Here is a 16,069-nt window from a genome sequence, read left to right as displayed (position 1 = left end):
ACCAAAGGCGGGCAATTTAATTTTCATTACTGACAAAACAAGTGGGTGTGTTCCCTGAGACCTGTGGGCAACACCAGGAGGTATTGCTGTTCAGAGCAGCATTCGCCTTGACTTTTTTTACAGGGTCAGTGAGCTGGTTGCCCCGTCACAAAAAAAATAACCCTGTGGAGGCGTGCCTGCGGGGGGAGGACATCTGAATGTGTGGCAGGCATATGACTGTATATCTACGCCAGACCAAAACAGATCAGGAGAGAAAATAGAGAAGATCGAGGCTGGATTGCCTGGAGGATAAGGCATGCTGCCCAGTATGCCTTATGCGAGAATACTTGGGGCAGGGTATATGCGAAGGAAGTGTGTTAATAAATAAGAGAAGCACACCTATTTTATGTGTTTTGAGGAAGATAATTTGATTATTTAACTTTTTAACATAAGCGTGCAACCAAGGTGGCACGTTTGTCCTAACCGTGCCTGCACTGAAAAACCTATCTTAAGTGTGGGACACACTTAACCTCAATGCACTGTTGCTTTTGTGGTTCAAAAAGAACACCACTTTGTTTAAACACAATTTATACAAAAATGATAATCAATCTTTTTCTTTTAGAACTGTTCGAATTTACTTCAAAAAATCACAAAATTAATGTTCATAAACATTTAACATCAGCATGATTTTGTTTAAATCACAAAACATAGCTAATACAATTTGAACACTATCACAATTGTTAAACATCAATAGCGATTAGCTCTTCTCTGTGCCCAATGCATTTCGAGCTCTTGGAGCTCTTCATCAGGGACCTGTGAACTGAAATTAAAAACGGACATTATTTCAACTCTGTGATTAAAGAAATTTCAAGGATTCTCAAGGTACTTAGCAAACTGTTGTTTAAATAGGAAAAATGGGAAAATAGTGAAACCCAAAGCAAAAGTGACCGTGTGGATGATGCCCCGGTTTTTCTAAGTACGAACTATTACAGATAGAGCACCGTTTCTCGTTTGAGTTTACCAAGCGACTAGCTGAGTCCGTTTTCAGTTTCGGAGTTCTGATGTAAATGAGTGATATTGCAGTACCTGTGTTTGAGGTGGTCACCGTTCAGTGAAGTGGCTGAACAGCACAAGGGCGAGTCGTAGAAGTGAAGTGATTACTCCTGAGAGGTAAGGGTTGAGAGACTTGTCGATCTATAGACACATGAGTGTTTTTTAGGTTTGTGGTAGTAAGTTTTTTTTTTTTTTTGCCAGTAACTTGAACAGCGGATGTTGCGAGCGTGAAAACGACTTGGTAGAAGGTTCTCCTGCATAGAATAACCCGTAGCTGGCACTAAGGTAAGATGGTGGTTATGCTCCCACTGTCGACATTACAGTCACTTGTGTTGAATTTTCGAACAATTTATATACCTCCTGTTTTTGTTGCAGGACACTGAACGTTTTTTGTCCAATCATTTAGTGAGTATAAGAGGTATTTGACACACAAAGTGGTGGGTGAAAGAGCTCTTTCTTTTGCTTTGAGTTTCACTATTTTCCCATTTTTCCTATTTAAACAACAGTTTGCTAAGTACCTTGAGAATCCTTGACATTTCTGTAATCACAGAGTTGAAATAATGTCCATTTTTAATTTCAGTTCACAGGCCCCTGATGAAGAGCTCCAAGAGCTCGAAATTCATTGGGCACAGAGAAGAGCTAATCACTATTGATGTTTAACAATTGTGATAGTGTTCAAATTGTATTAGCTATGTTTTGTGATTTAAACAAAATCATGCTGATGTTAAATGTTTATGAACGTTAATTTTGTGATTCTTTGAAGTAAATTCGAACAGTTCTAAAATAAAAAGATTGATTATCATTTTTGTATAAAATGTGTTTAAACAAAGTGGTGTTCTTTTTGAACCACAAAAGCAACAGTGCATTGAGATTAAGTGTGTCCCACACTTAAGATAAGTTTTTTTTTTTTTTTTTGTTTATATGCGAAGGAAGACCACTCTTCAGGCAACAAGGTGGGTTGGATTTGAGCAGTTTTCCAATTTTCTGCAGTCTTAAGAATGGCAATAAGCAAAGTGGGCTTACCAGTTCAGGTCGCATTAATTTTGCATAGGGGAGGTGACCACGGCAGCAGTTAGCGGGCTAGGGGAGGAGCGAATCAAACAGATAGGGCGCTTGGCGTCAGGGGCCTTCAAACGCTACATACGACCCACATGAAGGTAAGACTTTGTTTTTCCCACAGCAGTGCTCTATGAAGATGGGCAGAGTGTGGGTCCTGGGACATTTATATGTTGCAAGGGTGCAAAGGTAGGCCGAGGGGAAAGCAAGGACAAATGGCAGCGAAACACAGATGTGACGTGGTTAGGGCAGTCGAGCATGCAATGGGCACAACTGCTACCCATCCTCCAAGATACATTAGGGCAGTAAGAGAGCCCTGAAGTGGTCATGGGGCATCTTGGGGGGAGCGATCTGGCAACCCTGGGTAGAAAAGATTTACACTGTACCATGATATTGGGAATGACATCAGTAGCCAGACTGGTGTGCCCTGGCAGATATCATATGGTCTGAGGTAATAGCGTGGCACGAATGGTGGGACGCACAGGACCATGCAGCCATGGAAAGGTCCAGGATAAAGCTGAACATTTCCATGGCAAAAGTCTGCAGGGTTAACGGGTGGGAGTTTGTGAGGCACGGCCTCATCAATCTGAAGACAGCAGGGTATTACGAGACGGATGGAGTACACCTGACATGGGTTGGGATGGATACGTTCTTGCTAAACTTGGTTGGGGCTCTGGAGCAGTTAGGATATTCATGAGGAAGATGGTGAGCATGGGTGAGCTGCCAGTGGACGGGGAACCACGTGCAGCGTGACGGAAACAACACAAAATAGACAGACAAGAAAGCACACTAGCCTAGCCTAGGCCGCAAAAACAGTGTCCTTGGTCGCCTTTCGGCAGGGACACTAGAGAGATCAGGCAATTAGCCTGCTTGGGGTGAGCAGCAGGCCGTCACTGAAATTGCAGACCGGGTTGGGCCTGACGGCCACCCACCCACTGAAATTATTGGTAGCAAGGGTAACCTGGATGCCCCATCACACAGGGGGTTGTGCTGGAAGTGCTGTAATGCGTGTAAAGAACAATGCACCAGATTGTGATAATTTTCTAGAAGTGATGCAGTGTTGAAATCATGGAGCTTACGAATGACCATGGAAAATGTGATGTTTATGTTGCATGCTTTCAAAATAAACTGCAGCCGTTATACACCACCAGCTAAGACTCCGACTCTGATTACCCAGTAGGGTGGGGGGTTATTTAAAGGTGCACTAGTATAGCCCCGGGCAGAGAGGGGTTCACTCGCACATGCGGGAGGGGTTATACGCCAAATAACAAAAAGGTTGCTTTCTGGACCAACATCTAGCTTTCTGCCAAATTTGGTTAATTCTGTTCAGCGATTTGGGCTGTAGTTGTCTCTAAAATTCTTATGAGATGTAACATGGGATACAGAAGTTTTTTGATCCCCCCTCTTTTTCTCAGCCCCCACTTCAGAGATCACCTCTAAGCTTTCCATGCACAATAAGACCTACTGGCACACTTTTGTGGGAAAATTTCGTGAAGATTCATCAACTAGCGCCAAAGCTATAGGCAAGTAAAAATAAAAACACTTCTCTATGGAATTTTGGTCTTAACTTTAACTACCTACTGGCGACCCCCTAAGCAGTCCTTAACTCCCCAAGTCCTTCTGTTCATGAATATGCCTCTTCCACACACAACATAAACAAAACAACTCAAAAGCACACAAGAAATAGTAGCATGCAGTTCTATGATTATGCGCAATTTTGGGCTTTAAAAATAATGTTTATATATATTTTTGAGCAAATAAAAGAAATAGAGATATTTACGTTATCTACGTTTTTTGCCTTTTTTTATAGAGCGTGTTGTTAGGAGGTGGGTTGTTATTTCCTTTGTTGCTTAGTTTCTCTCTGTCCCGCTCCTATATCAGGTTGCTTTGGGGAACCCCTTTATTTGACAATGAGTCACAGGTCTACACCAGTTCACAAGGCTGACTTTTGGGGACTAAAGGTGAACCTGTTGTCCATTCACCAGAATTCACTTCCATCTTTCAAACTCGCAGTTGCATTTGGATTTTCTCAGGTCCAGGGGTTTCCAGAGATCAGGGTACATGGGTTTTGGAAGCGAAGACAAAACATTTCTATTTCAACAAACTTTATTTCGGTCATACAAGGCCATAAAAAGTAAAAAATAAGACAAAACTTCAGGTGAGAAAGGGGCTTCACTGAATAATTTATGGGGGACTAGTCAGATTTCTATGCAGTCAGCGGTTCCTTATTCAGTGTAACCTTTCCTGGTGACCTAACTTTCTGCTGCCCATTTAGCACGTCTACAGTAGGCATGCTGTTCCTGGTGTGACTGTGAGGGAAGCCTGTTTTGCCACTACTACTCCTTCTCTGCGTACAGTGTGGAGCAGTGACTTTCATTACTGCTGCCCACTATGTTATTGCACCATCTACTTCAGTTTCCCATGCATCTATGGTTCTCGGTGGGCAGTTCAGGCGAAGATCACACACCCTCTCTCATTTACAAACATGGCGGCTGCGCCGCTACAAAAAAGATAAAGCGCCGAAATCATGTTTTATGCACACGATTTGTTTCTCTTGTTTAAATATTCCCTGAACCGTCTACAGATCGCGCCGTCCAGCTTGGCTGGAGTCCCTCGCTGCAGGGCAGCTTTCAGATCTGGGCAACTGGCCCGCGTCCGGGCACTGGTTCCAACCTTAAATTGAATAAATGACTATTAATTATACTGTGACACTTACGGCAGTCCCCTTGGTTCTTCATTTGAAAAACAATAGGTGCCTGCACCTAAAGGTTGCCAGAAGGTCGGGGCAGCGCTATAGAAGTGGCACAACCAGGCACTCCCTGCCTAGTTATATCTCACTTCTTACAAATTATTTTTTTACCCTTTCTGTCTTCCTTTGTTAATTTCGGTCTTTCCCTCCTTCTTTCGTGTTTTCCCTATATCTTCCTCTGGATCGGATCTGTTGAGGAAAAATAAGTGCTGGTCCCCAGAAAAAGTACTGCAGGGGTTTGGTGGTGGGGGGCGAGGGGGGGGCAGCTGTGACCACCATGGAGGGGAGCATCTGTGACCACCGGCTCAAATTAAGCTTTGAGTCTCGCTGCTGACCGCAAACTCGCAAAGCAGTCTGTACCTGAAACGAAAAGTGCAATGAAAAGAAAATTAGCTGTCTCATTCTCTCCAAACACGCACAGGCACACACGCTCGCACGCACCCAACTCGCGCCCAACTGCACGTTCATTGTTTGTCTTTTCTGGGAGAGGTTATTTGTCCTCTTTCTGCTCGGGTTTTACTGTCCCTGGCTGTGGATCAGCAGCGCCCGCTGTTCTAATTATACTCCCCGCCGAAGCCCCTCTGCCACTGGGTCGGGATTATCTGTTGGGCCGATCGATCCCCTGGGAGCCCGGTCTGCTGGTCTTTTGTGGGCTGCCAAAAACGCCCCTCCCAGACAAATATTCCCCTACCCTAAGCTCCGCTGAAATAGACCTGTGCGGATCAGGAACCCCAGCAGACTTTTACCAGGGGTGCAACCCGAACTTCTGTGGAGGGAGTTGGGAAGGAGCCGGGCAGGGGGGGTACACTCCCAGCCAGGACTGACCCTAGCCCTGGTCGCACACGGTGCAACAGTCTTTTTTGGGCACTCCCTCCCCCATTTCCTCCTTCTCCATGTAATTCCCTCCCTACCACTCACCAACAACACACCTCAACTCTCTATAACACCTTTCTGACAAACATTTCATTATTTTTTATAGCGCTACTCATAGTTCACTCAGACTAAGTTCTGTGATCTGCATGGCACACGTTCTTTGTAGCAGGCAATTAACCCTCTGCGCTGTGTGGGTGGCAGGAGTGCCCATGTGAGTGCACAGTGAGCAATGCAACAGTTCAGAGTAGGGTAAGAGTAGTGACTACAGGGTGAGTGAGGCGACCATGTGAATTAGGGTGCAGATGTAAGTGCAGAGTGGGATGAATGAATGCATGGTTAGTGATGGACTTGTTTGAGTGAGATTGCAGATTGAGCAGTGACGGTACAGGTGAGTGAAGTGCCACAGGAGTGCCATATAAGTATTGTGCCCCTGTGACTGCAGGGTGAGGTGAACAGCACAAGTGCATTGTGAGTGCAGTGTGATCACTGTGAGTGCATGGTGAATGGGTGAATGGTGTGAGTGCATAGTGATAAGTGTGACTACATTGTGCTCTATGTGAGTGAAGGGTGAGCGTGAAAGTGAAGGGCGAGAATGAGGAGTGAGTTGTCTGGGTGTAGGGTGCATTCCCTGACACTTGAAGTAACTCAGCATGTTATTGACGGCGGTGTAGGGTTTCAGATATAAGTTTATTGCTATTATGGGATTAACCAGGGATCCAGGGTGTAGGAAAAAAAGAATGTGCTGCTCCTGCAGCAAACTTCCAGTCTTGTGATTAGGGTTGCCAGCTCATTATTTTGATGTCCCGGATGGAAGAAAATGAACAGTTACCTAAAGCCATATTTTCAGCACTTTTCTCTGCCTACTTCGAACAGCAAATATAAATAGAAAGCACTTTTAATTGTGTTCAAGGGCAGGCCCGGACTGGCCGTTGCGGGCACCGGGAAATCCCCCGGTGGGCCGCATGGTTGGGGGCCGGTTTTGGCCCCCTGGGGGCCGTTTTTGTTACAGGGCCGTTATGCTGCAAAAACGGCCCTGTAACAAAAACGGCCGAAAACCGGCCCTGGCACAGAGCGCGGCCACACCTCCCCCTCCTCCCGGAGGGGGCCGGCCGAGCACTTTGCCAGGGCCGGTTCTGGTTCCCAGTCCGGCCCTGTTCAAGGGCTGCCTGAAAGATCCATGACTGATAATTAAAGGGAACAAAGACAGAAAAGTTAAATTACAAATGAATACATACTTTTGTTATGCATAACCCTATTTATTGTCAAGACAAGGTCTTTGCAGGCTCTTTAAACAACACATGGCTAGCATGTTTCTTTTGGCAACCCTACTTTATATTCCTTTTCACAAAAGGCATTCCCACACTACAGCAGTAAATCAAAAATACTGATGGAAGGAATAGACAGAGTGGGGGACCAAGGAGTACTGGAACCAGAAATAAAACTAAGCCTGGTAACCAGTTTACAAAGGTATGTAAATATGCAAATGGTCTTTAAAGACCTGTGAAAAAATCGGGCGTGCCGGAGCGGAGATAAGACTCCAGACACAACCCCGCCAAGCCCACAGAAGCTTGAGCTGCAGCAGCCCTGGCTGAGACACACGACAGGGGGACAGGGAGGGGGTGCTATCAAGCACTTTCAGCCGTATGGGCATTGCACGCCTGATTTTTACTATGGTCAGGTGTATACAGTCAAGGACGGAACAAGCGCGGAAAATAGTTTACATTAAATAAAGGAAACTCTCAGAGGAGGCTGTAGCGACTTAGGTGCTAAGGATGAGATGAAGTAGGTGGTAAAATGGGACTGTTTGGCACCTGCTTTTCGGTCACAAAACATTCCCACATACCGCTGCGATTCAGTATTAGGAAGGTACACCCTGGACATGGCCCTTCCTATTACCGAATCGGTATGTATTCTCAATTCCAAAATGCGATTCGTTAACATGTTACCAAATTGGAGAATTGGAATTCATACATACCGAAATGCATTTTACTGGTCGCAAACGACCCGATTATGCAAATTGGGCCGCTTGTGACCAGTAAAATATATGATACATGCGGCCATTGGTGAGGTATGCTATGTTTATTTTTAACTTGTGCACAAAACTAAGCACTGTACTACTGTACATAATGCTGCCTCCCGAATTTCTTAGCACTTTACAAAATATTTGTAACAAAACCTGCATCACAAAACTCATTGATGCCGAGCTATCTTCCATGTTACAGCTACATTCTTAGTTTTCTATGGTTTGTGGTATTCCTATTTTTCAGTGTTTTTTTTCTGTTACTGTATTGAATTGATGACAACAGGATGCCAAAAGCCCTTGACATTGTAGTCATAATCTAAAATTGCAGCATATTTCAGCGGAGGAAAAGATATACAGAATCTCTACCTTTCCATTCTTTTTTTCGCACAGAGCCATCACCGCCATCGCACTCGAACTACAACGCACCATTAGCACCACCTTCGAAACAGGCACCTTCCCTGATGGCTGGAAACGCGCAGAAGTCAGGCCCCTGCTCAAGAAGCCCACAGCTGACCCACCGACCTCAAGTACTACCGGCCCATCTTGCTCCGCCCCTTTAAGGCCAAAGTTGCAGAGAAAACAGTCAACAGGGAACTGACACGATTCATTGAAGATAATGCCATCCTCAACCCGTCACAATCTGGATTCTGAAGCAACCACAGCACAGAGACCACCCTACTCACGCCAAAGATGACATCTGCACCCTCCTGGACCAAGGCCACTCCTCAGCCCTCATCCTACTCGACCTCTCAGCAGCCTTCAACACCATCTCCCACTGCACACTCATCACCAGACTACACAACACCAGCATACAAGGAACAGCCATTGACTGGATCTGATCCTTCCTCAACGGTTGAAGCCAAAGAATCAGACTACCATCCTTCCTCTCAGACCCCATGGAAATCACCTGCGGAGTCCCACAGGGATCATCACTGAGCCCGACCCTCTTCAACATCTACATGGCCCCCCTCGCCGCCATCATCCGACAACATGGCCTCAATATCGTCTCCTATGCTGACTACACCCAGCTCATCCTCTACCCCACCAACGACCCTACCGCCGCTAGACTCAACTTCTAGAAAGGAATGCATGAGGTCGCAGTCTGGATGACCAACAGCTGCCTAAAGCTCAATGCTGAGAAGACAGAAATCCTCATCCTCGGAACCACCCCTTCAGCATGGAACAACACTTGGTGGTCGACCGTCCTCGGAAGCCCACGACCCCCTCAAACTACGCCAATAACCTCGCCATCATACTCGACTCATCCCTCACCATGAACCGACAGATCAACGTCGTTACCTCCTGCTGCTTCAACACCCTCCGCAAGACCTACAAATGGATCCCCCTGGAGTCAAGGCAGACAGTCACCCACACTCTCATCATCAGCAGACTGGACTATGGCAACACACAATACGCCAGCATAAATAATTCCCTACTCCGAAAACTCCAGACGAAGCAGAATACCACCGCCGACTCATCCCCAGCGTTTCCCGGCACAAAAACATCAGCTAACACCTGCGAAGGCTCAACTGGCTCACCATGGTGAAAAGAATCACCTTCAAAATCCTTACCCAGGCCTACAAATGCCTACACAACACCGGACCCAAATACCTCAGTAACATAATCAATTTCCACGTACTAAAAAGAAGCCTCCGATCTTCCACGAGCTCCCGGCAGACATCAGACTTACCCCCATCATGAAAACCTGCAGGAAGGCTCTCAAGACCTAGCTCTTCGGCTAACGGATTTGCGACCCCCCCCCCGCCCCAGCGCCTGGAGACCCTCAAGGGTGAGTAGCATGCTTAAGACCCCCTGATTGATTGATTGATTGCGCCAATGCACACACCCTTGCATAACAGTGCAAAGTTGTTTGTCATGGTAAAGATATATAATAATGGAAAGGTACCTTTCCAGCACAAAATACTATCCTTTGCAAAGTTAAAAAGGTTTTGAGAAAGAAATCTTTTCTCCAACTTTACACCTGCCTCGATGAGGCATACGTTTTTGATGCCAATCTTGTTCTACCAAAGTTAATATATAGCAACTAGTGTCAAAAGCCATGAGTGAGAGCATAGGAACATGTACCACCTATGGTATGCCTCCCTGACATAAAGTGTTGCATAGCGCTACTTTGTATTACTTGAGGGCTACTGTCCAATCCAATTGAGGATTTGTCCTGGAAAGCAAGCCCCAAAAGAAGACTTTGCTCAGATCTGCATCAATTTTGTGATACAAACTGGGACCAAGTGCTAGTAAATCCACCCCATTAACACAACACATAGTGTCATACGAATAAAATTGCATTGCTTCCCAAAGAAACTCTTTTTAGTAACCTTAGAATAATAAAAGATTGAAGCGAATAAACATTAAAGTTCTAAACCAATGCCTCTCAATTTGAATGTATCACTTTCATGCCAGTTCATAGCTCAATGTTCTATATTAGAAGGATTGTTACTTGTGAACGCCAGGTAAGAAGTGGATATTTGTGATAGAAGCAATATCCCACTGACCTATCAAAATAAAACACTAATCTGTGAGCTGCATGTCACACGTTGCGCTTTACAACAGGGCCATTTATCTGCTCTGCTACTCATTAGTCAAAACTGTGACTAAACAAATTGCAGATCTTTCCCTCAAGCACATTTTCCAACAGAGTTTTCATGCCCTTGTAATACCCCCTTATTAATGCCACTACACACAGATCTTTACAGACTGCTCTTATCTGAGTATCGCCTGTCATGCAGATGCCAGTGCCAAAGCTCCTGTCCCACCACCATAAAGCTGGCACTAGCTGCAGGCTAGGGGAAAGATAACTGAATTTTCAATCTAAGAGAGGAAACATATTGGAAACCAACAAATGTGCACTTCTCTTACAGACATGTGCAATGCTTGACCAGTCTGAAGAGACAATTGAGGCAGAAAACTACAGTGCAATGTCACATGCATCCCCTAATCATGTCTCTGATGAATGAAGCAGAGGAGGGTTCTTTAATTTGTAACCATCTTCAAGGAACCAGAACATGGTTCTGGCAGCCCTCTGGTCTTTAGGTTCAGTGACCTATGGGGTGATGAGTCAGTTTAGAAACCAAAACAATGAACGAAATGCAAATATCCAGTACTTTCAAACACTCCAGGGTACTTTCGTTCAATGGAAATCCTCCTGAGATACTAAAATTATTAGAGATGTAATGATAATCACATCGGACAAGATTACAGTAGTGGTCCCCAAATGCAAGATTTCTGACAGCAATCACCTCAGTGCATCAGGCCCAGTTTCGAACAGTAATGTAAAAAATGCTTTGGAAATGTGTAATGCCTCTACATGGGTAATTAATAACAGCAGAAGCTGCAATGCCCCTAGCACTAAGGTAATAATATTAGTAATAAGATGATGCGAGAAGTCTCGATTCGATGCATCAGCTGCAGCGGCGACACCCCTTTTCAGCGATGTGACGGCAACAGCTTCAGCTGCGACACTCTTCTAAGGTTTGCAAGAAGCTTCCAAACAATGCGACAACTACAGAGGCGACATCCACGATGCGACGGCAGAATGCTTCTCCGGGGATGCGAGGCGCGTTCCTCGATGCGGTGCAATACGAAAGCTACAGCGCCGACATTCAAGATGCGACAGCAGAAGCAGCAGCGGCGACATGCTTCTTCCTCATTTGCGAGACACTTCTCTTGATGCGGTACAATACAACAGCTACAGCGGCGACACCCTTGTTCAGAGATGCGACGGCAGCAGCAGCGATGGCGACATGCTTCCTCTTCAGTGCGAGATGCTTCTCTCGATGTGGTGCAATACGACAGCTACAACGGCGACACCCTTGTTCAGAGATGCGACGGTAGCAGCAGCGAGGGCGAGATGCTTCTTCCTCGTTGAGTCGCGCTTCCGGTACACAGTCAAAATATTGAGTAATATTGAAGTTAGTAATATCGATAGCATATATATCGATGTTACTAATTTCGATGACACTAATATCGATATTTGTATTATTTTTTTGTTTTTTATTATGTATGTGTTATATGTTTTACTTAAGTATTTAAAATAATTAATATTATATGTGTATTAATTTTATATATTAATACATTTATTTATAAGCAAAATATATGTTTTAGTACCGGAGCGGGTTGTGGGTTTATAGGGGAATAGGGTGGGAAGTAATTTAATTATGTTAAATTGTTTATTAATTAGTAGGATTTATTAATAAATTGTAATTAATTGGTAATTATTTATAATTAATTGGAAATTTATTTTAATTAATTGATTAATTGGTAAATATGTTCTGTAGCGGTTTATGGGTTTATAGGGAAATAGGGTGGGAAGTGATATAATTAAGTTAAATTAATTAATATTTAGTAGTTAATATTAATTAATTTTAAATAATTGGTAATTACATTTAATTAATTGTTAATTCATTTTACATAATTGATTAATTGATAAATATGTTCTGTAGCGGGTTGTGGGTTTATAGGGGAAGAGGGTGGAAGTAATTTAATTATGTTAAATTAAACATTAATTAGTAGGAAGTATACATTAATTTTAAATAATTGGTAATTAATTTTAATTAATTGGTAATTAATTTTAATTGATTGGTAAATAATGTTAATTAATTCATAAATAGATAAATGTGTTCTGTTGTGGGTTTATAGGGGAATAGGGTGGGAAGTAATTTTAATTTAATTAAGTAATAATGTTTTTAAATTAATTTTTTTGTTAATAATATAATTGTTAATAAATTATTAATTGGTAATTAAATATTATAAAATGGTAATTTTTTATATTTATTTTTGGTTAAATATATTTAGCTAATCATGTTTTTTATAATTATGTATAGGTATTGTATATGGTTTATATTTATTTAATAGTTTATATTTTTATAATTAAAAAAAGCTTTTATTTATAAGTATGTTATTTTAGCCCCTACGCTATCCAACACTTTCCCTACTGTTGCACTCTCTGGAGTTGGAATAGTAATTGTTACCCCTACGCTATCCAACATTATCCCTACTGTTGCACTCTCAGGAGTGGGAATAGTAATTGTTACCCCTACGCTATCCAACGCTTTCCCTACTGTTGCACTCTCTGGAGTGGGAATAGTAATTTTTACTCCTACGCTATCCAACGCTTTCCCTACGGTTGCACTCTCTGGAGTGGGAATAGTAATTTTTACCCCTACGCTATCCAAAGCTTTCCCTACTGTTGCTCTCTCTGGAGTGGGAATAGGAATTTTTACCCCTACGCTATCCAACGCTTTACCTACTGTTGCACTCTCTGGAGTTGGAATAGTAATTGTTACCCCTATGCTATCCAACACTTTCCCTACTGTTGCACTCTCAGGAGTGGGAATAGTAATTTTTACCCCTACGCTATCCAACGCTTTCCCTACCGTTGCACTCTCTGGAGTGGGAATAGTCATTTTTACTCCTACGCTATCCAACGCTTTCCCTACTGTGGCACTCTCTGGAGTGGGAATAGTAATTTTTACTCCTACGCGATCCAACGCTTTCCCTACTGTTGCACTCTCTGGAGTGGGAATAGTAATTTTTACCCCTACGCTATCCAAAGCTTTCCCTACTGTTGCACTCTCTGGAGTGGGAATAGTAATTTTTACCCCTACGCTATCCAACGCTTTCCCTACTGTTGCACTCTCTGGAGTGGGAATAGTAATTTATACTCCTACGCTATCCAACGCTTTCCCTACAGTTGCACTCTCTGGTGTGGGAATAGTAATTTATACTCCTACGCTATCCAACGCTTTCCCTACTGTTGCACTCTCTGGAGTGGGAATAGTAATTTTTACCCCTACGCTATCCAACGCTTTCCCTACTGTTGCACTCTCTGGAGTGGGAATAGTAATTTTTACTCCTACGCTATCCAACGCTTTCCCTACTGTTGCACTCTCTGGAGTGGGAATAGTAATTTATACTCCTACGCTAGCCAACGCTTTCCCTACTGTTCCACTCTCTGGAGTGGGAATAGTAATTTATACTCCTACGCTATCCAACGCTTTCCCTACTGTTGCACTCTCTGGTGTGGGAATAGTAATTTATACTCCTATGCTATCCAACGCTTTACCTACTGTTGCACTCTCTGGAGTGGGAATAGTAATTTTTACCCCTACGCTATCCAACGCTTTCCCTACTGTTGCACTCTCTGGAGTGGGAATAGTAATTTTTACTCCTACGCTATCCAGCGCTTTCCCTACTGTTGCACTCTCTGGAGTGGGAATAGTCATTTTTACCCCTACGCTATTCAAAGCTTTTCCTACTGTTGCACTCTCTGGAGTGGGAATAGTAATTTTTACCCTTACGCTATCCAACGTTTTATATAATTACTTGTAAAAATATTAAAAGTATATTTAATTTTTTATATTTTTTACATTTTATTTATGTTATTGTTTTATGTTTGTAAATGTATTTGTAATTTAGAATATACTTTATTAATTTATAAATTAGTAAAATAATTATTAGAACTTATTGTTCAGTACATATATATTATATATTTACTGTATATATTTAATTAATGTATTATTATTATATATGTATTATTTATTAATTTTAAACATTATTAGATACTTTTAACTATGTAGATTTTATTTATTAGTGTAATATACTTTATTTTACATTTATATTTTAAAAGAAAAAAAAAAGATATTTTTAACATCGATATTTTTAACATCTATATTATTTTTTCGATATTTTTGTACTTACCATGTTGTAGATAGGATGTCGATATTCTTGCCCTCGATATTTTTGACTCGACATTCCTGTAGGTCGATATTTTGGAGGTCGATATTCTGTCAGTGATCCGCGCTTCCAGCTCCTTGTGACACGCAGTCCCTCAGAAAGCCCAAAACAAAGAACTCTGGGGAGCTAGGGGGTGAAGTCTGTTGTCCCTAAGACTTCAGCAGGAGGCAAGCTCTTTTCCAAGCCCTTGGAGATCCTTCACAAGTTGAAAGTAAAGCACACAAGTTCTTTCTCCTCTCTTTGGCAGTCAGGCAACCACTGCAGGCCAATCCCCTAAGCAGCACTTCAGCTTAGAAACAGTCTCTCCTCAGTTTCTCCGGGTTCCTCTCCTCAGCAGAGGTTTCTTCTTGTTGTCTAAAAGTGATCTAATTTCTTGGGATCAGGGTCCCAATATTTATACCGCAAAATCCTTTGTCCTCTGAAGGCAGAGGGGCCTTTGCTCAGTCAAAACCAGTTCAATCAATCAATCAATCAAGTTCTGGAGCACTCTGTTGACATGACTCCTTCTTTCCTTTCACAGTGTGGGGCAGAAACATCAGACGCCCCACAGGAGGTGGAGCCAGCATTTTGGAGGGAAAGCACAGCCCTGGAGCACTTTGTTGACATGATTCCTTCTCTTCTTTCACAGTGCAGGGCAGAGAAATCAGCCACACCACAGGAGATGGAGCCAGTATTGTGGAAGGCAGGCACAGCCCTATTCAGGTCCCAGGTGCAACTCCTCCCACCCATCTAGATGCAGAACTCTCTATTCACCACTGGGCTGACTCATTCTGTCTCTTTGAATCCCCCAGCCCTGTCACTCAAACTCCAGACAAGGAATACACAACCTAGCAGAGGCAGGTTTACATAGGTAGACAAGAAAATACCTACTTTCTAAAAGTGGTATTTTCAAACACAGAATGTTATAACCAACTTCCCATAAAGATGTATTTTATCATTCAGGCATACTACTAAACTCGAATTTCTACCATGTTCCCTGAGTCAGTTAGGATTATAAAATGAAATAATCTAACTGCCCATTCTGGCCTATGGAGAACAGGTAGCCTTGCAATAGTGAAAAACGAAAATGGCTGTAATTCACTATTAGTACATGCCACACACATAAGGGCTTGTCCTACCTTATACTTACAATGCACACTGCCCTTGGGCCTATCATAGGGTTGTATGATATGAATAAAAGGGAAGGGTTAGGGACTGGCAAGTGGGTACACTTGCCCAGTCAACATGGCAGTGCCAGACTGCACACAGGCTCTGCAATGGCAGATCTTAGACACATTTTACAAGGCTGCTTCATTGAGTGGCACAACCAGTGCTGCAAGCCCACCAGAAGCATTTGGATTTACAAGCCCTGGGCACACTCAGTGCACGGCACTAGGGTCTGACAAGTAAACCAAACAAGCCAATCATGGAATCACTGATTCGTACATTAATTTACAATAGGGGAAGCATTTGCACTTTAGCAGAGATCAGCAGTGCTAAAGTGCCCAGAGTCATAAAACCAACAAAAACAGGTCAGACAAAATACAGGAGGAAGGCAAAAAGTTCAGCGATGACCCTGCAAAAAGGGCCAAGTCCAACACAACCCC

This window comes from Lissotriton vulgaris, chromosome 2_2, assembly GCF_964263255.1.
Source record: "Lissotriton vulgaris chromosome 2_2, aLisVul1.2, whole genome shotgun sequence".
Classification (NCBI taxonomy): domain Eukaryota; kingdom Metazoa; phylum Chordata; class Amphibia; order Caudata; family Salamandridae; genus Lissotriton; species Lissotriton vulgaris.
The sequence above is the reverse complement of the archived record's forward strand: the minus strand, read 5'-3'. Positions refer to the sequence as shown.